The sequence below is a fragment of the Mirounga leonina genome, unplaced genomic scaffold (genome assembly GCF_011800145.1).
Source record: "Mirounga leonina isolate KUSES-001 unplaced genomic scaffold, KU_Mleo_1.0 Mir_366, whole genome shotgun sequence".
Lineage (NCBI taxonomy): Eukaryota > Metazoa > Chordata > Mammalia > Carnivora > Phocidae > Mirounga > Mirounga leonina.
The window spans coordinates 15,807,340-15,834,461 of NW_023270709.1; the positions used below are offsets into that span (position 1 = coordinate 15,807,340).

Here is a 27,122-nt window from a genome sequence, read left to right on the forward strand (position 1 = left end):
GGGAAACTGGACAGCTACATGCAAAAGAATGAAAGTGGACCACTTTCTAATAACCATACACAAAAACTCAAACTGGATTAAAGACCTAAATGCAAGACCTGAAACCATAAAACTCCTAGAAGAAAACATAGGCAGGAATCCCTGACACTGGCCTTAGCAACATTTTTCAAGACAGGTCCTCAGACAAGGGAAACTAACAAAACAAACAAATTTATTGGGACTACACTAAAATAAAAAGTCTTTGCATAGTAAAAAAAGAAAAAAAAAATCAACAAAAGGGCAACCTACTGAGTGGTAGAAATTATTTGCAAATGATGTATCTGGTAAGTGGTTAATATTCAAAATAAATATATAAGGAACTTATACAACTCAACACAGGGCAAAATAATAATCCAATTCAAATCGAGCAGAGGACCAAAATTATACACGGATTTCAACTGCACAGAGGATTTTAACACCCCTTGTACCCCGTACTGCTCAAGGGTCAAATGTATTTTCAGAAGAAATAAAGGAAAGATAAACCAAGAACTAATAAAAAATAATTACCTGCAGGAATGGGGAAGGTCACCCGGGTAAAATGAAACTTCTACACAGTTTTAATTTTGGAACAATGCAAATGTTTAAATGTTTTACATAATTACAGAAAACAAAAAGAAAAAAAGAAATCCCTAAAAACCTAAGAAATTTAAATAAATGAAACTAGTATGTCAAGTTAGTTGTAGAAACACAAAAGAATTACTTCAAGGGACCTTAAAACTCAGTATTTTGAGCATCTATCCCTAGTAGGATATATTCTAAAGACACACACACAAAAAAACTACAAAGAAATCATATAGTAATCAATATTCTTTTTAGCAATAATATTAGTATTTTAATTTAGAAATATATAGTTATGTTCCAATACAAAACAAATGAAAAATTATGTCAATAACATTAGAAACAAAAGATTTTCAGATTAAGAAAAAAGAGATACAACAGTAAAATTAGAGAATTAAAGTAAAACTGATTTGAAAACTCTGCAATTTACTTTGAAATGCATTTAAAAAGAAGATGGACAGACATGTTTGTGATAAAGCAAATACAGCAAAATTCTGACTCTAAAATCTAAATGGTGGGTATATGGGTGTTCACTGTGTTAACTCTTTTGTATGTCTGAGATGCTGGGGAGGAAAACTGCTTAGAATCTGCACTGTCGGGGCGCCTGGGGGGCTCAGCTGGTTGAGCAGCCAACTCCTGATTTCGGTTCAGGGCATGATCTCAGGGTCCTGGGATCGAGCCCCTCATGAGGCTCCATGCTCAGCCGGGAGTCTGCTTAAGGGTTCTCTCTCTCCCCTTTCTCCCTCTGCCTCTCCCCTCACTCTCTCTCTCAAATAAGTAAATCTTAAAAAGAAAAAGGAAAAAAAAAGAAAAAAAAAAAGGACTCTGTATTGTCTAAATCACAAAGAGAGAAACACTAGGATGAAGCTCAACTTTTAACCAGCCTGTGCTTCCATCCAAGAACAATTACTCCTCTGTAATCATTGTAAATGTTTTGACCACTCCTCCTGAAAAACCTATCCAAATTGCTGGATGATCAACAAAGAGTCAAAAGGTCTAGGACCTACAGACCATTTCTCCTTATTCTGAAATGCTCGATTTCACCTAAATAATTCCAGCAGTCAGCAAACAGCAAGCACTCCATTTATCTGAGATAAACACAGACTGGTTACAAACTGGTTTTCTGGTTCTGAAAAAGTAAAATATGACTTCAAGTAACATACTCCTTATGACAAAGCTATACAGCCTTATAGTTATATTGAAAGATTATGGGTATTTTCAAGACATTATTAAAAAGAGATTTTCTCTCTGAATTTTTCATTAAATTCATCCTAAGGTAAAAGTATAGGTAGTGGCACACGTGAGAATAATATGTTTTATTATTCAAATACATCTTAGGTCTATTATTTTTTCTTAGGGTGATGTTAAAATTTGAATAGAGAAAAGAAAGTCCTGGGAGAATATACCACAAACTGTCAATTCCAGTTTAGTATATATGGGTGGTAGGACTGCAGATCCTTTTTAAAATACTTATGCTTTTTTCTGCTTCACAGGATTTGTCTGACTTCTCCTTTTGCATCAAGAATGCATTACCTCATAACTACAAAAAAGGCTCTTAAAAAAATCCATATGCAGGGACGCCTGGGTGGCTCAGTCGTTAAGCATCTGCCTTCGGCTCAGGTCATGATCCCAGGGTCCTGGGATCGAGCCCCGCATTGGGCTCCCTGCTCCACGGGAACCCTGCTTTCCTTCTCCCACTCCCCCTGCTTGTGTTCCCTCTCTCTCTGTGTCTCTGTCAAATAAACAAAATCTTTAAAAAAAAAAAAAAATCCATATGCATTTGCTGGGTATAAGATAACTGATGGGAGTAGGAGGTGGGGTAAGGATGATTTGAGATTAACTACACTGAAGATAACCAACTCAAGAATAATTTGAGAAACACGATGGTGATATATTTCTAGGTCACTTTTCCCATATTCACCGGGTATTTGGTTAAATAACACTTTGCTCACCATCACAAACAGTTTCCATCATCTTTGGTTGTTTCAAAAGGCAGGGAAAAGAAGTATTCAAATCACTCCCTCAATACCAACTCCCTAACACACACTCTGTACAAGGCACAGAGCTGGGGGACTGGGGGGGGGGGCTACAGAAGAAAAGATGTTATATCCCCGTCTCCCTCCACTCAGTCGAGAGATTCCTCCAGCACCGATTTCTGCCCAGCATTGCTCTACACACTGAAAATACACTAGTGAACCAGAGAGACCAAAAATCCCTTCTGCTTCGCTTCACGTAAATTGTCTTTTGGTATTAAACCCAAACTGGCATCTCTAGCAAATCCAGCTCAGAGATCCTCTTCTTAACAAATAATCCAATCAAGAAATGGGCAGAAGACATAGACATTTTTCCAAAGAAGACATCCAAATAGCCAATAAATACATGAAAAAGTGCTCAACATCGCTCGGCATCAGGGAAATCCAAATCAAAACCTCAATGAGATATCACCTCACACCAGTCAGAATGGCTAAAATTAACAAGTCAGGAAACGACAGATGTTGGCAAGGATGCAGAGAAAGGGGAACCCTCCTACACTGTTGGTGGGAATGCAAGCTGGTGCAGCCACTCTGGAAAACAGTATGGAGGTTCCTCAAAAAGTTGAAAATAGAGCTACCCTACGACCCAGCAATTGTTACTACTGGGTATTTACCCCAAAGATACAAATGTAATGATCTGAAGGGCTACGTGCACCCCAATGTTTATAGGAGCAATGTCCACAATAGCCAAACTATGGAAAGAGCCAAGATGTCCATCAACAGATGAATGGATAAAGAAGATGTGGTACATATTTACAATGGAATATTATGCAGCCATAAAAAAAAAAACCAACAACAAAAAAACCCCCCGAAATCTTGCCATTTCCAAGAATGTGGATGGAACTAGAGGGTATTATGCTAAGTGAAATGAGTCAATCAGAGAAATACATATATCATATGACCTCACTGATATGAGGAATTCTTAATCTCAGGAAACAAACTGAGGGTTGTGGAGTGCTGGGGGGTAGGAGGGATGGAGTGGCTGGGTGATGGACATTGGGGAGGGTAAGTACTATGGTGAGCGCTGTGAATTGTGTAAGACTGATGAATCACAGACCTGTACCTCTGAAATAAATAATACATTGTATGTTAAAAAAAAAAAAAAAAAAGAAGAAGATAGTAGGAAGGGAAAAAGGAAGGGGGCGAGTCAGAGGGGGAGATGAACCATGAGAGACTATGGACTCTGAGAAACAAACTGAGGGTTCTAGAGGGGCGGGGGGTTGGGGGGATGGGTTAGCCTGGTAATGGGTATTAAGGAGGGCACATATTGAATGGAGCACTGGGTGTTATACGCAAACAATGAATCATGGAACACTACATCAAAAACTAATGATGTAATGTATGGTGATTAACATAACATAATAAAGTAAAATGAAAAAAAAAAAAGAAATCCTCTTCTTAAACCTCACTCAAGACAGCAATAAGTTCATCTCTCCATTTTGTTTTGAGTTTATCAGCTCCTTACTGAGTTCATTTCATTACCCAGCCTGAACTAAAACTGGCCATTTCCATATTCCCTTGCCAGTAACCTCAATCTATAACTGTTCTTCTAATTTACCTAACCTCTCAGTTCCCATCCTTCACCAATCATACAATTCAGCTTTCCTCCCTCATCAGCTGAGTACACAGAGAAAAATGATATTACCTATGTGAACTGCTGTCACAACAAATTCCGGGTTTTAAATTTCATAGTTCCTCAATACTTTTACTTTTCTGATCAGTGAATGTTTACTAAGTACTTATGTAGAGGGACAACACAGATTAAGCTGTGAAAAGTCTGTGCTCTCATGGAGCTGACATTCTCACAGGGAAGACAGACCTTAAATAAATAACTATGAACACGACAAGATGCTAGGAAGGGGCAGTACAAGGGGCCATAAGAACAGCTAAGAGGAGCCTAACCTAGCTGGGAGAAAGAAAGGTTGTCAAGAAAGGCTTCCCCAAGTAGAGATATTTATGTTCCAGTCAATTCCACACTCCAGCCCATATTCCTAATTTATTTAAAATCCCCAACTCCACTCCCTTAGCAAAGGAATTCACCTCCTCAATCCTTCTTCGGACTCACTAGTGACTCCTCATCAACTGACTCATACAACCAAGTTTCTCCCACCCAGAAGGAAGTTGGGCTCATCTTTCTGGAGAGCAAGTTAGCCACTGTATCTCAAGTCTTAAAAATGTGCTTATCTTTTCCTTTGAGAGGATAATTCTACTTCAAGAAATCTTTCCCAAGGAAACAGAGAAAGATTTCATGCATAAAAATTATTTGTATTGTGAAAGGAGTTTACTTAAATAACAATAAAATAGCTATGGATGTGCCTTAATATAGGTATGACAAAATACGTTGCAGCCAAAAAGTAAAGGAAAAAGAAAAAAGATGTTTGGGGCTTTTAATCTTATAGGAAAATGCTTATAACTATGCAAGAAATATGTAATGATAAGTACATATATCAATAATAAAACAATGCAAAAACCAGTAAGTAGAGAATAATTACATTTAAAATATAAAAAAGTATATCTATAAAAACTGGAAGGAAACAAGTTGAATTATTAGTAGCAATTATATAAGATTATAATTTTCCTCGTATTTTTTCTGTACTCTGAATTTTTCAATTAGCAGCATATTATTTTGTTGAATGGATAGAGAATTATTGTTTCCCACAATAGCAATACAGCTGTGCGGTCGTTAGCTCCACCGTTTCCATTCTTCACCTCTGTATCTGACATACCACGCCGGCTTCCACCCCAACTTCAAGGTAATCGCTATAACAAGGATTAACAGTATCCTAAGTGACAAACAAGTGGACACTTAAGTTCTTTTTACTGACTTCCTTGGCTTCTGACACAACACACTCTCCAACCTCCCTTCTCTCGGACCATTCCTGCTTCGAATCTTCAGCTAGATATTTTTCCTCCTATGTATCCAATAAATATGGCGTTTCAAGTGTCTGTCCTAGGCATTTCTTTATGCTACATACTTGGGTGACTGATCACATCGATCCCTATGGCTTTAACAACTCCCATTCTGATGACTCCAAAATCCACCTATAGCTCTGCTCTCTCTCCAAAAACCCAATGCTTTACTATTAATCATCTGGATGTCCCAGAGCAATTCAAACGTTGTTCCCCTCATCTGCAACTTCAAAGTCCCACTTCCCTCCAGTATTTTTTATTTTGTTTAGTCTCCAGAGACCCGGAGGTTATCCTTAAGTCTTTCTCTCTCAACAGCCACCCTCGCCACTTCCACCTCCCAATTAAGGTAGGGTTTTTTTTTTCTTTCATGTCCTAAATAGCTATCACAGTTCCTCACCTACTCTTCTACACAGATTAAGCCCTCAATTTAAAATCATAATAGCCCACTGGTCCTCTTGATGTCCGTCTCAGACCTCTTATTTTCTGTATTACCATCAGAATAACCTCTGTAAAATGCAAATCCAAGCATTATCACATTCCCTTGCTTAAAACTAGCACCTTAAAGACAAAGGACAATGCCCATTAGTATCAGAAGTCCCTTCACAATCATATATACACATAATCCTCCCACAAAACATTGTGCAGGCAGACCCAATATTTGAATCTCCATCTGTCTAATCCCAAAGTCCTTCACTATATTTCTTCGCAAAAGTAATCAGCTTCTAAAACAGCTATTCATCTTTAAAAACTGCTCATAGACGATCTCTGGGGGATCTTTAGGAAATTAGTCTAAGGAAGGTAAATGAGGGCTAAAGGACAGGGAAGTGAGAGACTCAGCTTTAACTTTCTTTTTCCATAACTATCAGCAAGCTTTCTATGGAGGCTTCCCATGTCATCTTCCAATACAGTTGGTCACTTGATCATACTTCTCCAGTTTGTTAATATATCTATTATTATATATATATGTATATATATATAAACATTATATATATTTAGTAACTTATTGACATGTCCATGTCCCTTCTTACCTGAGAACTTCTGGAGGGCAGGGACCCTGTCTCAGCCAATCTGTCCTTATAAATCTTAGGTTCCTAGCACATAATAGGTACCCAACAAATTAAACCACCATCTCTTCCTCTATTATTTTTTTAAATCTCTATCACAGTCCATCCCTAGGCACCAGCCTCATAACCCAAATCTTATCTCTAGTCATCTTTCACGTTGCCATCATACACCATATCCAATGCCCCCTACCGCTGCCCCAGTCAGTACTTTCTAAAACAGCTATCCTATCACTGCCCTAACTAAAAAGACTGAAGGCTCTCTATTCCCTATAGAGCATTCCACCTTAGAACTACCATCAATGCTCTCTCTAGACTCTATTTCCACTCTCACTTCTGAAAACTCTTCACTAGAATCCCTCAAGTCTCCAATAATATTGAGCCACAGACCTCGGCCAAAGACATCATAGAGTTCCACTCCTCCCCTGAGACTATTTCCACCACTATCACAGTCTGGAATATTTTCCCCCAGAAGAGCTTCTCAAATTCTTACTCAGTTTGTTAGGACTATCAATACTACCTTCCTTTATAAGTCTGCTCCCTTGAGCTAGAATTAAATCACTATCCCCTCCATCTCCCATATACTCACTTGTTCTTAAGGTGATGAGTACATCTTAATTTAGAGTTATTCGTTTAAGTCTGCTCCTTGCCCTGCCCCACTGTACCCTCCAATGAATTTGACATTCCTTGCAGGCAAGGACCCACATTTAGTTCACTTGATGCATTTATTGAGTTTCTACCAAGTGTCAGGTCCTCTACTGGGAAGAATGGATAAGACAGAGATGAATAAAGTAATTTCGTATTTATATTCAGCTGGTGACAATGCCTGACACATCATACGTGTTTGATACATATTTGCTAAGTTAATAAATACATTGCTTACTTGATGCCTTTGTTCATTTTTTCCATTCCTTTGTTCACTGTGTTTCCATTTGCTGCTTATCTCCCATCAAAACCAGAAGGAAAGACCTTTTAAAGCCTTTTAAAACTAAACAGGAAGAGGGGCCTTTATTTCTCTTCCACTCCCCCAAGAAAGAATCCAGCAAGTCAGCAAGCACAGAAGGAACACTCTTAAGGACTGCACTTTATTATCAGCAGCAGAATTCAGGAAGAGAACACAGAGACTGGATTACTTGCTGGTTTCTCTTGAATCACTGGCAGAGTGGCATCAATATTTTGCTTGAAAAGCTAAAAGTAGCATACTCATAATAAATGATAACTCTAAAAATATTCAGATAAAAAATTTATCACCTCTCACATTTAAAATTAACTGTATCTTCACTGCTTGTGTTAGTATGTATAATTTAAAACTTGAACAAAATTCCTGCACTGAAAGTAGATTCATGAGACACAGACTGTTTTCAGAAATCCATCTTGATGGTCAACAATCATTAATAAGAACACAAAAATATATAGCCTTTAAATATGTCTCCTAGGGCGCCTGGGTGGCTCAGTTGGTTAAGCAACTGCCTTCAGCTCAGGTTGTGATCCTGGAGTCCCAGGATCGAGTCCCACATCGGGCTCCCCGCTCAGTGGGGAGTCTGCTTCTCCCTCTGATCCTCTCCCCTCTCATGCTCTCTCTCACTCTCTCTCTCTCAAATAAATAAAATCTTTAATAAATAAATAAATAAATAAATAAATAAATAAGTCTCCTAAAAAAAGTTATGCAGACAAGGTGATAGATAGATGATTTAACTTTTTGTTATGGAACACATTAGAATTTATTTTTAAATTAATTATAAAACTTAGGCTATTGTGGCCCAATAAATAAGCTTATTTTCCTGAACATAAACAAAATTATGTTTCATTTAAATCAAAATCCAAGGCAAAACCCCAAATATATTATTTCTTTCACTCACTGAAAAGAACTTCCTTCAAGCCTTATTTCTTAGGCAATAAGGTACAAATAACAATTAATTAAGAATAGTCATATTCTTAATTTTCCAAGGCAGACCCAGAAATAATGCCTATCACAGATAAATTAAGAGGTAATTCATACTCAACTCCCGCTATGTCATGAGGAAACTTGCTGCACTGACCAATTTATCTTAAACCAAGTTCTTGGACCTAAATATTTATTTACCTGCTCCAGTCCTGGATAAACACACTGTTTTAAAAAAAAGTTAAATTTCAGGGCGCCTGGGTGGCTCAGTTAAGCATCTGCCTTCGGCTTACATCATGATCCCAGGGTCCTGGGATCGAGTCCCATGTCGGGCTCCCTGCTCAGCGGGAGCCTGCTTCTCCCTCTGCCTGCCACTTTCCCTGCTTGTGCTCTCTCTCTCACTCTCAAATAAATAAAATCTTAAAAAAAAAAATTAATTAAATTTCAAATTGAGTATAATCAAACTCTCAGATGAGCACCTATCACTGCAAATGAAGCGTGACTAACAGCTGCTCTTTCTGGTCCATTCTTTAAAAAGACGTTGGGATTTTAGGAACAATTTTTAGTTCTCTTGATACAGTTAAATACATCTCCAGAAAGACATTACTTGCCCAAAATTAGCAATATGACTTGCTTTTCTTCCATAAATGAATCACGTTTCCCTTTCAAAAGCATGGGGTTAGACCTAGGACTTTGTTGAGAAAGTGTACCAGAAGGATAAATAAGATCTGCCAAAGATACAACAGTTTTCTCCAAGAATACATAGGAGGTAAGTACGGTTTCTCATTCATTCATTTATTCATTCATATGAATGCTATCAATTAAGTACTGGAGTTACAGAAACATAAAATAGTCCCTTACCCTTGATTCTGCAGTTTATACCACCAGTAGGCAGACAATTGAAACATACAGATATTATAATTACAGTCTGGCCAAAATGTAAAGGAAGCGTATTAAAGGCATAATCCTATTTGGGGGAGGAGAAAGTGCCACCAAAAAGGTATCTTTAAACTAGGGCTGAAGAGTAATTAGTTAATCTGGGAAAATGGTAAAGGGACAAGAGAAGGTGAATTTAAGAAGGAAGGAAAGAGCCTGCAGACAGAACTAGAAATATGAGAAAGCATGTACAGTCAGAGAAGCACCCACAGTACTTGATGGTACTCCACTGCTATCTAGCCAATGCGTTTTTCACAGATAGCCGGTTCTGATTAAAAACAGATCCTTGGGAGTATGTTCTAACTTAAAAAGTTTGTTCCACATCTCTCTTTGGGGTCACTTTATGTTGATTCAACTCTGTTTAGCATCCTACTTTCTATTTTCTGGGGCTTATTTCTTCAAGCCTAAGCATGCATCCAAGTGGAAATGGAGATTAACTGGATGCCCCAGTTAGAGCTTCCACCGCTCAGGAAGGAGATGAGGTGTTAGGACCTTGAATTTAAGTGGAGTAAATGACAAAATGAAAACTGCCCTATGAAATATTCCATTCAATTTAGCTGTCAAATTCAGTATTTTTAAGTATATCTGTATGTCACTTCTTAACCACTTCCACAGCTGTTGACAAACGATTAATTTAAAACCAAAATAAAGGGGGGCCTGGGTGGCTCAGTCGATTAAGCATCTGCCTTCAGCTCAGGTCATAATCTCAGGGTCCTGGGATCGAGCCCCGCATTGGGCTCTATGCTCAGGGTGGAGTCTACTTCTCCCTCTCCCTCTGAGCCCCCCCACCCCCCGCTGATGCTCTCTCTCAAATAAGTAAATCTTAAAAAAAAATCAAAATAAAGGAATTACTGAATTTGTTAAAAAGGGGAGGGCAGATAGGAATTAAAGATTCTTTAACATCATTCATCATTAAGGAAATATAAATTAGAACCACAACAAGAAACCACTAAGATACCTATTATGATAGCTAAAAATTTTAAACAAAAAAACCTGACAATTCCAAGCGCTACTGAGGAGGCAAAGCAACAGGAACTTTCATACACAGCTGGTGGGAATGCAAACTAGTAGAGTGGCTCTGCAGAACAATTTGGCAGTTTCTTATAAAGTTAAAAATGCACTTAACACACGATCCAGCAATCCCACTCCTAGATATTTACCCAACTGAAATGAAAACTCAAGTTTACACAAAAACCTGTACGTAAATGTTTATAGTGGCTAAATTCCTAATTGCCAAAGACTGGAAACCACCCAGATGTCCCTCAACTGAAGAGTGGATAAGCAAACTGTGGTTGGCTCACCCATACAATCAGCAATAAAAAGGACGGATCTACCAATATATGCAACAACAGGGATGAATCTCAAATGTACCACACTAAGTAAAAGATGCCAAAATTAGAAGGCTGCATACTATGATTCCATTTATATGCCATTCTAGAAACAGCAAAACTCTAGAGACAATCAATGGCTGTCATTGAGAGATGGGGAAGAATCGTCCACAAAGGGGTATAAAGGAATTTTGGGGGGTGATGGAACTGTTTTATCACGGGATCCTTGAACAATGGGTGGTGCTGGGACACCGATCACCCACCCCCCACCCCTGCCACCACATAAGCTGAAAATCCTAACTTTTGCTGTTCCAAAAACTTAACTATTAATAGCCTGATGTTGACTGGAAGCCCTACCAGTACCATAAACAGTTAATGCGTATTTTGTATGTGGTATGTATTATATGCTGTATTCTTACAATAAAGCTGGAAAAAAGGAAATGTTATTAAGAAAATCATACGGAACAGAAAATATATTTCCAGGGCTGTACTGTAATTATAAAAAATGTCTACATATAAAGTAGACCCGTGCAGATCAAACTTGTATCATTCAAAGACCAACTGTATCTTGATTGTGGTGGCGCTGACATGACTATACACATCTGTCAAAACTCACAGACCTGCACACTAAAAATGATAAAGTTTACAATATGGGAAAATCACCTAATCTTAAAAATGAAAGGAAAAAAGATGAATGAGGGATCCTGGCAACAAAGAGATGAGACTGAAAAGTTACAAAGCAGTTAGTCACATCACATCGGACCCTGCTGAGAAGTGTAAGATTGCAGCCTCAAAGCAACAGGTGTACGAAATGATCTCAAGATAGGGACACACGGAGTCAGCTGTGTTCGAAAGAACACTGACAACAGTTGCAGACTGAAGTAAGCGTAAAACAGGGAGCAACCGACCACCCAGGTAATCTAGGGGATAAATTAGCAAACCTAAGGCGGAGGACGTAGAGATGGACACAGTAAGTTAGAGATAGGAAGTTCCCAAGTTTCTAGCAATAGTGAAACCACTAACCAAGCTGGTGCTGAGAAAAAGACTTAAAACAAGCTACACTGAAATACCCATGGGACACTCAAATGCAAACATCGGGTTAGATGTATGGGTCTAGAGCTCGAGGGAATAACTGGAGATGCAGCTTTAGATTTGACACTCATCAGGGTGTTTGCAGCCATGAAAACAGAAGGTCAAGATCATGCAAAGACAGAACACGTAGGGTGAAAAGGTGAAGAGAACCCGGGGAATCATCGTGAGCAACACCAGCATGAACGAGGTTGACGGTATAATTTTAAGTATAAAAAGAACTGGCTGAGTATGCATGCCGCAGTAGGGTTAAAAATGGTTACAATCGTGTGCCTATTTCAATCTAGGGTCTCTCAACCACTTTATGCTTGTCTTCTCTGATTTTATCTTTGGCTTGATCACCCTGGGAAAACTGAGGCAGTTCAGGAAAAAGTTATCAATGAATTCCAAGGTTGCATTTTCTACCTTCCATAGTGTTGAGAATGAAAATATTCAGCAAATAAAGTAGGAGGAATAATCTACTAAATATACTTATTTTGTCAGTTAAACATAGAAGAAGCACTAACAGGTTAAGTGATTCACTTCAAATACAGGTCAACTTAATAACTCTACTCAATTGGGCCAACTCACCCAGTAAGTTTATCTTGGGAGTTGGACTAATGACTCTATGGATGCTTTAAAGGATCTCTGATACCACAATGAAGTTATCAGACAATACCACAGGATAGATCTAATGATTCTAGGTAATCAGCTCTTAACCAGAGATATGCACCAAAATTTTTGGTGAAGCTTACTCAAGGATGCCTATCTTGCCCAAGCTCTGCTTCTGAAAATAGTGACTTAGGAACTTTTAGGGTAAGGCCCAAATTACTATCTTTGTAATAGTCCCTTAAGTGATTCTGACGGTACACAAACATACTACACACTGATCCCAAGCTGAAAAGCAATGCTATAAAAGTTGGTTCCAGGATCTACATGGAATTCCCATTTGGAAGCTTTTATTTATACCACATCCTAATCCCTGGGAATCACCTCCAATTGAGAGCATACAAACATATTTCCCTGATCTAAACCCAAAAGTCTAAGTCCCAACCCCTGTGAAATACGTATGAATCCCCTTTTGGCCTTGGTTAACTAGCTCTGAGAAGATTGAAGTTCTCAGCAGAATTCAGAAAAGGGCAGTGTAAGACAAGGCATGGAAAATGAGTCACTGTCTCTCTGTTGTTTAATTCCAATTCTCCAATTTCATGACAAACGGACCAGAAAAACTTGGTTATTTCACCAACTCAAGTATTAGCTTCAACCAGTATTTAAGCAGAACTATATCCAACCTGCTACAGCATTAATATTCAGGTCCTACTTTACCAATTACCAGTATTTCCGAGATTCCCATTTTCCTATTACATCATAAATATGATAAATCAAGACAAAAATAATTACCCAAGGACTGCAAGCAATTTATCCCACCAAAATGTACACTTACCCATCTCTTCCCTTACTGACAATTTTTACTTCAAAATAATAAATCCCACAGGCTGCTGGTATTGGATGCGTGGCGCGAACGGACGCTGCATCTTTTGGGGTTTTGCCATGACCTGCATATGAAACAGGAAGGGGAAAAAAAATCAGATGAGATATTCAACGAAAATCTGAAACAATTCAGGAAGAAATACAGTTTTCAGAATGATATACAGGCATTTCTGCTCCCACCAGTACCTACAGACCTAATGAAACATCTGTCATCACGGTCCAGGAGGCAAAGCAGCCCAGGGTCAGTCATGGGACTCTTGACACTATTACTAGGTTTAACAGACTTTCAGAATCTGAACCCACTGAACCCACCAAACTAAATATTTTAGGGTAGACTATATTTTTAAGAGAAAAAAGGATGCATTTGAAGCCCATGATGAAAATATGATCTTAAATTTTATTAGATCCAAATATGCTTGTAATTTATATTATTCCCAAGCAATATTCTTTTGTCAAATGGCCAATTTTTTAAACCAGAAGCCATCTTATATATGGGTGTATGTGTATATAAAATATAGGGTATATTTTTATGTGAAATTTTGTATTAGATTGAATTGGCAAAGCAGCTTTCTTACTTTAAGAATTTTCAAGTTTGGGTGGCTCAGTCAGTTAAGCATCTGCCTTCAGCTCAGGTCATGATCCCGGGGTCCTGGGATTGAGCCCTGCATTGAGCTCCCTGCTCTGCGGGGAGTCTGGTCTGCTTATCTCTCTCCCTCAGTCCCACCCCCCCGCCCCCACTCATGCTCTCTCTCTCCCTCTCAAATAAATCTTTATTTTTTTAAAGATTTTTTTTAATTTTTGACAGAGAGAGAGTGTACAAGCAGGGGAAGCAGCAGGCAGAGGGAGAGGGAGAAGGAGACTCCCTGATGTGGGGCTCAATCCCGGATCATGACCTGAGCTGAAGGCAGACGCTTAACCATCTGAGCCACCCAGGTGCCCCTTAAAATAAATTTTTTAAAAATCTTAAAAAAAAAAAAGAAAACGAATTTTCAAGTTTGTTCTTGGACATATTCTTATCAATTCTATACAAAGGCTGATCCAAAAAATTTCTTTGGTCAATTACAGCCTACTAAGAAATATATCTAATCTCTAGTTTTATTTTCTTTCTCTGTTTTTTAAGAAAGGAATGTATCATCATACCACTCCTGAAATCTTTAGGGAATCTTGTTAGTTAGACAATGGCTTTTAAACTTTTTAAAATGGCTATTCCTCAGTTCTAATCCTGGAGGGATTTCCTTTGCTCACAGTCACCGCCCCTGTCCCTCACCCAAGACACAAATTAGCCTGAAAGCTAGCATGTGAGCAACAGAAAATATGCCCATAAAACCACAGAAGAAGAAAAACAGAAGTTGAAGTAGCATGTCAGAAAGTACTCAGAGTAAGACAAGTCTCCACAATCCCCAAAAGGACTGCATGAGAAGAAATACTCTAAATTATTATTCCGTGTTCTAGTTAAATACGCTTCACCCAATACAAACTTAGGTCACTAATCCTTTAGTCATACTATAACACTACCTTCATGGGTAGAAAAATTCTCCTTCTCAAATTTTAAACTATTTTTTTTTTAAAGATTTTATTTATTTATTTGAGAGAGAATGAGAGAGAGAGAGAGCATGAGAGGGGGGAGGGTCAGAGGGAGAAGCAGACTCCCTGCTGAGCAGGGAGCCCAATGCGGGACTCGATCCCAGGACCCTGGGATCATGACCTGAGCCAAAGGCAGTCGCTTAACCAACTGAGCCACCCAGGCGCCCCTCTCCTTCTCAAATTTGCCACGACTGTTTTAAAACTAAACACCTTCTTTTAAATCAAAAACTGTATCTTAGCTATACAACAACCATCACACACTGAGACGATCCTTTCCCCTCCCATACACTTCATCAAATTACATCATTAAACAGTTTACATTTGCAATGCAAATTAGCACACGTTCACATGGCCCAAAAGAAACTGAATGAACTCAGCCACTCCCTTCTATTACCATGAAAACCTGTCCACAGATGTCTTAAGTATGTAGGTTATGGGCAAAAGTTCTCAGCCTGGTGACCACTGGGAGGTGACAAAATTGGTTAGGAAAACAAAAGCAGCAATATATAGATGCCCCCCCCCCCCCAACTGCTTTAACATATGTAGGTAACAGATTTACACTAAGCTAAGCAGAAGAAAAAAAAAAACAGCATAAATCTGCAGATTGACATAGGTCACTTCTTTAAAAACAGACATTTAAAATGTAAATATGTGTTCAAATAACTGAGTTGCCTGGGAATTAATTAGGTAAACTAAATGTATTTTAAAAATTTAGACAGTTAAGGGGCGCCTGGGTGGCTCAATTGGTTAAGCGTCTGCCTTTGGCTCAGGTCATGGTCCCAGGGTCCTGGGATTGAGCTCTGCATCGGGCTCCCTGCTCAGTGGGAAGCCTGCTTCTCCTTCTCCCACTCCCCCTGCTTGTGTTCCCTCTCTCGCTGTGTCTCTCTGTCAAATAAATAAATAAAAATCTTCAAAAAAAAAAATTTAGACAGTTAAAAAAATCTAAAGAAAACCCTGATTAACCCTGGAGTCCTAAATCAACTAGCTTTTATTTTTGGTTTTGGTTTTTCTAGAAGGGAAGTGACCAAAACTTTCAGGGATGAGGTAGTCTCAAGGTATTCTTAATAATAACAATAATGATGATGATGATGATGATAAATGACAATAGTTACCATACATTTAATGCTATGTGAAAGGCACTGCTCAAAGAGTACTGTATTTGTTCACTTGTTTAGCACTCAAAAGAAAAAAAAAGTAGGTACTATTTATTATCATTTCACAGTTGAGGAAATTAAGGGAAGATGAAGAAACTCGCCCAAGGTCGTACTGCTGTGTGAGAATTCCAAACCAGGATTTGGGCTGGGATTTAAATTCAAGAAAAATCCAGTGCAAGCTCTGAACCCACAGGAAGGATCCAGTTACAATGAGCATTCTGGGATCACTTCACTTGTATTCCTGTCTCCTATTCTTGCTACTTCTATGGGAAAAGAGAAAGAAAAGTAATATTTGAGGGGAAACACTCAAAGAATTAAGTGCTTCTGTATAGATTTTTCTCATTCAACATCTGTGAAATGGGTTTAACCTCATTTTAAAGAGAGAAAACTCTTACAGATGTTATATAACTTACCCCTAATTAGTAGAATCATGCGTTAAATCCATATATGAATCAAAGTGCCTTGCATTTTCCCCTTATGCAAAAATAACTATCAACAACTACATAATCATTAATCTTTAAGGTTCTATTATATTCACTATGCTCTACCTAGAGACTGTAGAAAAATTCCATAAAGGTTAAAAGGATTTGTTTCATTTTTAAGTAAAACTTAAATGTAAAGACCTAGAAAAAAGCTGAGATGTCAGATTAAAAGCATTCATACTCCTAGGTAACACTAGTAATGTCAGAGTGAAGGGCCTATTTCTAATAATGCTCATCAGCAGGAAGCTTATCAACCTGAATTCTGTGACATCCAGAAAACAACCTCACACTACCAAAGTATAAACTGTTAAAACCACAAAGTCTTCAATGTTAAGTGTTTTCTATACGGTTCAAAAAGAAAATACATTTATTGCTTCAAAACTCTAAGGCTAGCAAGACCTTGGCTCTTTCATTTCACCATCTGTTGATTCCTTTTAAATGAAAGGAAAGGGCTTTGAATGAAGCTCACCTCCAAACCCCCTCCACTCTCCAACATGCAGTCACAGTTGCCTTTCTGGAAATATAACTTAGTCTTCCTTGTACCACTATTCCTCCATATAACTAAAATTCCTTAACAGTCTCCCATTCAGCCAAGGAAAAAGATAAAGTTCCTGAAAACCCTGTTGAACTGGCCATCCCCCAGCACTTTCCACCACCTTCCTGAACTGGCCACACTGGCCTGACCATGGTCTTTGCCAAACTCTTCCCCACCCCAAACTGGAAAGCGCTACCCTTCCTCCTTACCGGGTTACGTCCTGCTCATCCCTTAGCTCTTAGCTCAAGTTTTCCTTCCTCAATGACTCTCTCTAACCTCTCTGACTTGGTCCAACCTTTTTATATGCCCTCACAGCAACACATATCTGTCCCATATGACATTAAGACACTTCCCAATTATTTGTGATTATCTTATTGTTCTCACATTTTAATTACTCCCACTGACCTCCTACCCTAACTTTAATCATTTCTTCCTGGAGCCGCACTCTGGATCCTGACATCACCTGAAACTATTCCACCTTGGAAATAGTAAAATCTAATGAAATCTGTTCTGCTACAAAACATATTTCTTGAATAAAAATTAGTTCACATCTACTTGATAAATACAGGAACGATGTCAGCATAATAAAGAAGTCATTTAGTTCCTAACACAGCTTTTCCCGGTACATTAACGAAGTAAAGAGAAAAATCTAGCCATATACAAAAACCCTAAGTCAAAAACCTGGGGCACCTCCACAAGTACTTTCCTAGTGTCCCGTGTTTAGTGGCTTCAGGATCTGCTACGCCTGCCACTGTACTGAGCCATCTGGGGAAAATTCAAAACCAGTACCGATCAAAAAGTATTAAGATACTTCCTCTTTGTCTTTATCAGTATGGACCCCATGCGTCTCTTGCATATTTACCTTATACTTTGTGTTATAACTCAATACTACTTTATTTTGCTGTTCAAACCGCCCCCTCCCCCATTAGCCTCTGGGTACTTTTTCGTTTGGCTCCTCTGACATACCTGTGTTATGTGTTTTCTTTCTGTTTGCTATTTTCCGGCCCCAGAAGACGCTGGAGGCTCATCTTGCATGTTTCCTGCCCTAGTCCTAGAATCAGCCATTTCTCCAAGGAGCCCTGAGGTTCCTTTTACTGGCAAATGGTATTAGAACCCAGCATCTAGCTACGAGGTATGCTCCTTGTTACTGGGCTGTCACTGCTTTCAGGCTTTCTCATTGGTAAGAGCCAGGAAATGCATGCATGTTTACTAAACCCCGTGTGTGTGTGTCTACGTTTCTATATGTAACCACCCGTGTTTGTATTAAATCAAACATGAGTTAATCCTGAGGTCTCCAACTTTATTACCACACCGATCATTCGAACCTTCTCTCTCTGCTTACCTGGAAAATTCCACGCCAATGATAAGAAACTTAGCTCCCACCATCCGCCATCCATTTAACTGTGCAATTCCAGTATACATGTATAACAGCATCCGAATTGTTAACTCATATCCCCATGGGATACAACTTTATCAGTAAGCGTTCGGTTTCTCTTTAGACTACTGCTTTCCAAAGTTACCTGCGTCAGCACCCTTCCCCCCTCTTCTCTGAGGCTGTTTCATATATTTGTAATACAGCTAGATAGTTTTGTCACGTTCTGCATTTTATCCTGGGATTTGCCCCTCCCTCCTAAATAATTTTTTTAAATTTGCATACATTAAAGCTTACTCTAAATGGCTGTAAAGTTCTGTGGTTTTGATAAATACATGGTGTGATGTATCCACTAGTATAGTATCATACAGAATACTTTCGCTGCCCTAAAAATCCCCTGTGCTTTGCCTATCCGTCCCCTCAAGCCCCTGACGACCACTCATCTTTTTTACCATCTCTATTGTTTTGCCTTTTCCAGAATGCCAGGTAATTGAAATCATACAGTACGTAATCTTTTCAGACCGCTTCTTTCACTTAGCAATACATACACTGAAGATCCACATGCGTCTTCGCATGGATGCACAGCTCCTTTCTTTTTATCGCTGAATAATATTCTATTGTATGGATATACCACCGTGTGTCCATTCACCTACTGAAGGACATCGCGGCTGCTGCTTGTTTGGGGCAATGATGAGAGAAGTCGCTATGAACATTCACATGCAGGTTTTCGTGTGGGCCTAAGTTTTCAAATCAGCCGGGTAGGAGCTCAACTGCTGGTAAAACTATGTTTAGCTCTGTCAGAAACTGCCAAACCATTTTCCAAAGCAGCTGCATCATCCTGCATTCCCACCAGCAGTACGTGAGTTCCTGTCGCTCTGCATCCTCACCAGCAACTGACATTGTCAGGTTTCCTTTGGACTTTAGCCATTCTAATAGCTGAAGTTTGTACACTTTTCCTCTTTGTTTGGAAAAGGGGGTGGGGAGTTGAAAAGGGCTAAACCCTGAATCAGATACTGATTTTGATTAAACAGCTGTCAAGCATTTACATCTCTAAGAAGGAAGCCCAAACCCCAGGGCTCAGGGCTATGAAGGATCAGCAGCCTGTGATGCTGAGCACAAAGGCCAGTGGAAATTGAACTGGGCCTGTATTTTACCAGGACTGTTATTTTTGTGGTGCTCTGGTCACAAAGTTCCACAGGTTTCATGTGGTTGGCTCCAGCCTGATTTTTCCCATAAGCCCTGTTACTTGTAGTGCCCAATTTTGTGGAAAACACAAGGTTTTCCCAGGAACACATTTTTGGTATTGGAGCAGAAATGCCTGTATCTTCCCCTAGGCCACAACTCCCTATCCTCTCCCCTTTCTAAACATTTCGCTTCCACACTTCCTCTTCAACAACATTCCCTGAACCCCTTTTCGCCCTCCTTCCCCATTTTTCCTCTTCCAGGACAGGTTACATGGTACTCACTTAAGAGCTCTAAAAATATCCTTGATATTTCTCTCACATGCCTATCCTTCCACCACAGGCAACCAGCAAAACCACAGCCTTAGATCAATAGTATGTCTCTACCAAATAAAATCCAACAGTCTTGCAATAGGCACGAGTATGAACGAATGTTGTTAGCGGGGCTCTCCCACTACTTTCAACACACTGAGAAACCTTTCATTAGCTGGTTCCTCCTTCTCCCCGATGGCTGGCCCACGTTTTCATCACTCACTCGAAGCTTTCGGTCCTGTCCCCGAATAAGTGAGCACACGACCTCACCGACTGTATCATATAATGGGACTCCGCTACTGTCCACTCTGCACTCTATTACAAAGCGGTCAGTATGCACACCCATCTTCACCTCTTCCCCCTATTACCAGAGAAGTCACATGTCCTCCTCTCTTCCTCAGGGCTGCCCTGTTCTCCTGAACGGCTCTCCTCCCTCCAAGCCAGCACTGTCAGCCTCCCAAGCTTTTCTTCACCCTTCAGCCCTCTTTACTTTCCTTCCCCTCAGTCTCTCAATCTGTAAGGGCAGTGTCCCCAAAATGGCCACTTTCCACAAAATCCTCCAGGCCTCGGTGCTATAAATCACGGTCGATAATGCACTGGGGTTGCTAGTGAACATAAGGAACTTTTTTTTTTTTTAACGTTAAGGTAATAAAAGCAAGTATGGTTACTATTAATTTTATTTGTCAAAAGCTATGTTACATTTTGTACACATTTACTGGGACTCCGTACATCAGACTAACATTACACTCTCATCTAACATAATGTCACTTCAGTTTTACCCACACCGCTGAGCGAAAACGAGACTTACTTAGAAACGATACAACAGTCTCTAACACAGTACTTTCCAAAGGGGTTTTTATGGATATTTTTTTTTTTAAAGATTTTATTTATTTATTTATTTGAGACAGAGAGAATGAGAGAGAGAGAGAGAGAGCACATGAGAGGGGCGAGGGTCAGAGGCAGAAGCAGGCTCCCTGCCGAGCAGGGAGCCCGATGCGGGACTCGATCCAGGGACTCCAGGATCATGACCTGAGCCGAAGGCAGTCGCTTAACCAACTGAGCCACCCAGGCGCCACCCAGGCGCCCCTGGATAATTTTGATTGTGTGGATTTTCGTCCTTGCCGACACTAGAAACTAATCACCAGGCGCAACGTAACTCCACTATCAACCATTTAAAAAAAACCAATCCTGCCTTAACTTCCATCCTCCTCCAGGTACCGCTTAATCTCTTTCTTCGCCTTTATGTCTCAAGAGTAATCTATATTCGCTACGCGCTCTGCTTGGTCCCTACTATTGACTCTGATCTTTGCCCCCATCACTAAATTCAAACTGCTCTCCTAAGGTCACAATGATCTAATTTCCAAATCCAGTGGAAAACTTTCTCTGCCCGGCTCACTAAACCGATCTGTTGCATTTGACACTAAAGGTCACTTCCTCATTTCTGATACTCCTCTGCTCAGCTTCTGTGACACCACACTCTTCCCCTGTCCAGGTACCTCTTAATTAGTCCTTCTTGGGACTCCACCCAGTCTTTTAACGTTGGCCCTGCTCAGGGTTCCATCTTTGGCCCATGGCTCTTCTCACTTTACCCACTCTCTCTCTCCTACCCTCTCCTTGAGTTTCAGCCACCACCTAGAGGTGACTCCCAAATCAGTCATGACCTAGACCCCTCTCCCACGGTCAGGTCAATTATGGTATGCGCCCACCCCTCCCATGAGAAACAGCCTCACACACTATCCCTACTGAAAGAAGCAGGGCCCAGACTCTCCTTGCACCAGGAGGGTACTTCCTATTTCATAAGTACCCTTAACCCGCCTACGGCTGATTCAACACAGGTTAACACCTGACACGAAGGCCACCAATTCAACACCACAGCATATAATGAAAAGCTCTGCCCAACTAAGAATGATGGCAATTAGTTTATCCAATCTGCTAAGTCCCTCAGGACTCTGGAATAGGAAGGAAAGGGTAAACCAGTCAGGAGGGAAAAGAGATGAAAACAACCAGAAACTACAGCTGAGTCACTTCAGCACTAGAAAAAAGTGAAAAGTCATGAACTCCAGCAGCTGCAATCCCTGGAGCCACCTTAACTCCAGAAGATCTGTTCCTGCTCTTTCTGGAAGGCTTCTCTGGGTTCTTCTGGTTTCTGTGAAGTCAGATCATATGGCTGAGATTCCCATTCCTACACATCTCCAAAAACACTGCAATACTTCCTTGCAATTATTATTTGATTCATGGTTCACTGCAAGAACCTCACAGAGCTAGAAACCCAAGTGTCATCCTTGATTTCTCTCTCCATCATTCCATCAATTCCTATCAGTGTCGCTTTAAAACGTATCACAAATATGTGTGCTCTGCTCCACCCACCACTGACCGAGTTCAGGTCCTTATTTCTTACACAGACTTCTAAATGAGTTTGCTATTTTCAGTCTTGTACTCCCTTAAATCCATCTTCCAGTTAGTTGTATAATATGACAGAAATAAAATATGAGCCAGTCACTTCCTATGTAAAATCCTTCGATGATTCCTCATGTCCTACAGAATAAGATCTAAGTTCAGTAAAATATTCTGAAGGCCTCTCACAATCTTTTCCCAGCTACTACTTGTCACACACTCCTAAATTCCAACACACCACAACTTGTGGTAGATCCAAACATATACAATAATTCTCACCTCTGAGCTTTTAGTTATGCATTTTCACTTGTAATGCCTAGCGCCCCACCTCCTCCCCTACATCCTCATCTTTCAAGCCTGAGCGCGAGCCTCATCTCTCCCAAGAGCTGTCCCTGACTCACCAACTTCATCACTTCCAGCATCTGCCGGGGGTAGAGATGCTCCTCCCGTCTTCCACATGGCTCTTTATAACACTTCCCTTACTACACTTGTGTATTTTACCTGCTTTGAGCTCTCTGAATTCAAAGACAGTATCTTACCACCTTTGAGTGCCCAGAACCTGGCACAAAGTAAACATTCACTAAAAGCTTGTCGAATAAACGCATGGAGAGCAAGGCATGTACACAAACTGTAGAGCAGAATACCCGCCCTACAGTAACAGCTCCATGAATTATCATTACTACTACTTTTAAACAAGTGTGGTTATTAGATTTACTTAATTCTTGCAGCTATCAACTACCATTTTTGAAGCTAAATTTCCCATTATACTGGCAAAGAGGTCCTGGGGAAAAGCTCGGTTTGGTTTTTAAATTCCTTGATTTTATTTTATTTATTTATTTTTTAAAGATTTTATTTATTTATTTGAGAGAGAGAGAATGAGAGAGAGCACATGAGAGTGGGGAGGGTCAGAGGGAGAAGAAGACTCCCCGCCGAGCAGGGAGCCCGATGCGGGACTCGATCCAGGGACTCCAGGATCTTGACCTGAGCCGAAGGCAGTCGCTTAACCAACTGAGCCACCCAGGCGCCCTAAATTCCTTGATTTTAAGGAACATTTTTATATCCTCCCCATAATTCCTAGAAGACATTTGCATTGGTAAGCAAGCAAATATTGTTAAGATATTTGTTTAACCTCAAGAAGTGCAAAAAATTCAGTAAGTAATTTAAGAAGTGTCAAAGGCCTAATGACTGGTGATACTGAGAGGGATGGGAGTGGGGCACACGAGAAAGTCAGCTATCCCGTTAGATGCCGTTAATAACACTTCAATTAAAAGAGCAATTCACTAGTTCATAGCTACCTATCATTTCTAACTTTCACTTCTCTTGTGTTTCCTGTGAGCTGCCCTAAATCAGTAGAATCAAGGTGCCTGAACTTCTCCATGGCATTCGTGTGTTCCAGGCAACATTTTTCCCCCACAGGAAGTACTTTTAACGTCAACTATTCTTCAAAAAGTTCTAAATGTCATCACTGGATTTTATCTATTAGAGAGAATTAAAACTCATATAAATTGAAATAGGCAATACTATATGGTTGGCAAGAGCACTAAATTTAGAGTTGGTGAAAATTAGTTTCCAACCCTGGCTTACTTGTGCCTGGGAAAATCTAGCCGCCAGGTGCTCCTACTTTCTCACAACTGAAATAAGAATTCCACCAACCTGTCCAAATCCACTAACACGCTTTTGTGCGTGTATTAAAAAGCTTTGTAATGTATCCAAATGTGGTAAGTTCACAAATAGAAAAATGCAATCTGTAACTGAAACATTTAGGACTAATTGAATCCATGCATTAAAATGCTTTAAGGTGGAATAAAGTCCTCATTATAACTAAGTCTAAACTTGTCACATTTGTATTTATTCAAAGCTGACAATTTTAAAAAATAAAAGGGGCTATGCCTGAGTGTTTCAACAGTTGGTGTGTGACTGCTAAGCAAAAGGTCTTTTTAAAATTTTAGCATATAGTATACACACCCTGCTCTTCCTCTGCAATCCAATCAACTTTGTCTGCATGTCTGGCATTGTTTAACATTAATCCCTTCGAATCATTTAAGGAACCATATGGCTTCCAAAAACAGTAATTCCAACTTAGAAGAATAACATCTTTAAAAACCGAGCATGTTCAGAGCAATTAAGAAACCAAGACATTTCTATTTCAAAGGTAAGAAAAATCCTTACCATTCTGGAAAATAATTATCAGTCTTTTCAAACTCTGTAACATGCAAAAACATTCTTTGAACAGCAGTTTTAATGTTAAAAGTGTCTGAAAATGCTTAGGTAAAAATCAAAGTGGCACAATGAAATGTTAAATAAAATTCACTCTTATTTTGTGACTTCAAAGTTTTATTCTCCACTACCTATAACACTTCCCCTTTGCTCCCTTCCCCTATTACTGGGACAGAGTTGCCCAGTACTTTGGTGTGGTCCACTCAGAAGGCACACAGAACAACAACAGGAAAAAAAAAAAAAACCCCACACACACATTAAAATAACAAGACAAGAGGAAGAGGCAGTAGAAGGGGGGGGAAAGAACTGTGTCTGTGACAAGGGGAAGGGAGAGACAAAAGGGCAATAGGACAGAGGGAGAAAAAAGAAAAAAAGATAATAAAATCTGTTCTTCCAGAAGTGATGCTTTATGTTTATAAAGGAGTGAAGTTTCCAGAAAGTGAATCTAGTATTATACAACAAAAAGTAATAAAGAGGCCAACAGGAAAAATAATGGAAACAGCAGTGTCATAAACATTCCAAACTCCAACCAATTTTTCATACACATGCACTTTTCTCTGACCCAAATCATAATTTTATGCAAAACGAATTACTATAACTAATCAAGGCATGTTACAGTACTAAAGAAGCTCTCATCACAAATCGTAGATCTCACGGAAATTCAGAGCTAGAAATTTCCTTACCATCCAGCTCAACTCTCTCATCTCTCAGAGGAAGAAACTGAGAGCCTGTCCTGTAACATGCCTAAAATCACAAATGATTGCAGGACTCAGCAAAGCTAGGATTCTTTGTTCAATAATTTTCCATATCTTTTGCCTCTGATTTTATAAGCTAATTATTAACCATCGACCATAAATTTAAGATAAAGTTTCGTCAAGTCTAACAAAAAGCTTTCCGGTAGCCAGATGAGAAGTAAACACTTCATAACACAGCACTGTTCACACAAATTAGAACACAAAATTAAATAATAGCCTCCACAGAGTATTAACAAAATGTCCTAACTTAAGAGAAAACAAAGGTCATTTTCGACCATTTAGATTAAGAAACATAATATTTAAAACTGAAAGTACTTCTCAGGATCTGTGGATAAAAAAAAGGAATATTCAACAAGGCTTTTTTTGTGCGTGATTCCTTCCAGCCAAATCATTTGGTAGATTTCTGTCGCCATTCTCCTTTCTGATTAAACAGTAACTTATTTATCAAGGTTCTTCTCACATTTTAGTCCTGCATGCTTTTAAGAATTTAACCACGGAGAACTGTTTATACCTTCTATATCCCTGTCACTAGGATCTGATTAAGACCCTTCCTTTGTAGCCAATCAAAAGGAGGCTGCTTTGAATGTAAAAGCTCCTGCTTCAGGTTTGGGGCCTAAAAACTGATTTGTTTCCACACAGACTGATACATTAGACTGATGTTGTTTTCTCCCAGACCAGTAAACTTGATGCATGCCATTAATTTGGGCTACATTTCAAAAATTCTCAGCAACTTATAATTTTATATAAAACTGATCTGCTTAAAGCTTTAACAGAGAAGAGGTAGGTGAGGGAGGTGGGGGACAAGCACAAGCCTAAGGCTGTTTCTGTTTTTAACTGCAGGTGTAAAACAGAAGCGAATTTTCTTTAAAATGCTATATAACATTTTAAGATATCCGTTTTCAATTAGGCTTCATATAATACCAGCACGTAAATACAGGGCATTTCCAATCAGTAGTGGTAGGTTTCTGCTCCCCTAGAAAAACACCTACTTCTGAGGTTCACCTCTTACCCCCCCAGTTGCGCCGAGTAAGAAACACTGATGCCAAACTTGGGGCCCTTGTCCTTTTGTCCCCCTAGGCAATCTCTGGCCTAATTTTAGACAAAATCCTCCACTGATTACCCCTCCCCCTATATATCCCTGCTCTCCCTTAATGAGAAATCATACCTCAGAATCGTGCCTCTCTTCGCCCTACGTAAGAAGAGAACGCCTGACCCACCGCCACCTGGAGAACAATGTAACCCAACTCCGGGTCCATAGATTCCTCTATCCGAGCCCTAAGATTTATCTTAAAGGGAAATCAGAAAGCGAGTTATGTCCTGTCATCCTGGATTCCCTCAAGGTGTCCTCCCCCTGGCCTAGGATTACCAGCTCCATTACACCCGGGGGCATTCTACTCACCGGCCTTCCCCAAGTCTGACCCCTGTCCCCGCCACCCCGGTCCCACCCTCGCAGCAGCGGAACGGGCGGCGAGTCCCCTCGGAGGGTACCGGGCCCTGGGCGGGAGGGGGGCGGGGGCGGGTCGAGAGTCGGCTGCGGCGGCAGGACACGTCGGGTCAGTGGCCCCACTCCCACCGCACGACACACGCCCAGTACCTTTGTAGTGCACCCGCAGGTTGTTCTGCGAGAGGCCGATGTAGCTGAACTTGTCCTTCGGGCTCCAGGATCGCGGCAGCGGCGTCTCCTGCTCGTCCACGGCCGGGTAGAGGCGCTTCAGCCGCCGCTGCAGCTCCTTCTCCTGCTCGTTCAGGGCCGAGTCCCCGTGCGGGAAGGGGGCCGCGGCGCTGCTGCCCGCCGCCAGGGCTGCGGCCGGGCCGGGGCCCGCGGCGAGG

At 40.2% G+C, this 27,122-nt stretch overlaps 1 protein-coding gene across 1 annotated transcript in view; it reads right to left on the reverse strand.

Annotated features, from left to right (window-relative positions):
- RANBP9 (RAN binding protein 9) overlaps nt 1-27,104 on the reverse strand; it is a 91,420-nt gene extending 64,316 nt beyond the window's left edge. The window contains exons 1-2 of the mRNA XM_034985697.1: nt 26,887-27,104; nt 13,260-13,371 (exon numbers count right to left, since the gene is read on the reverse strand). The gene's annotated coding sequence lies outside the window, so the exon portion shown is untranslated. The remainder of the gene's footprint in view (nt 1-13,259; nt 13,372-26,886) is intronic.
- Nucleotides 27,105-27,122: the final 18 nt, after the last annotated feature.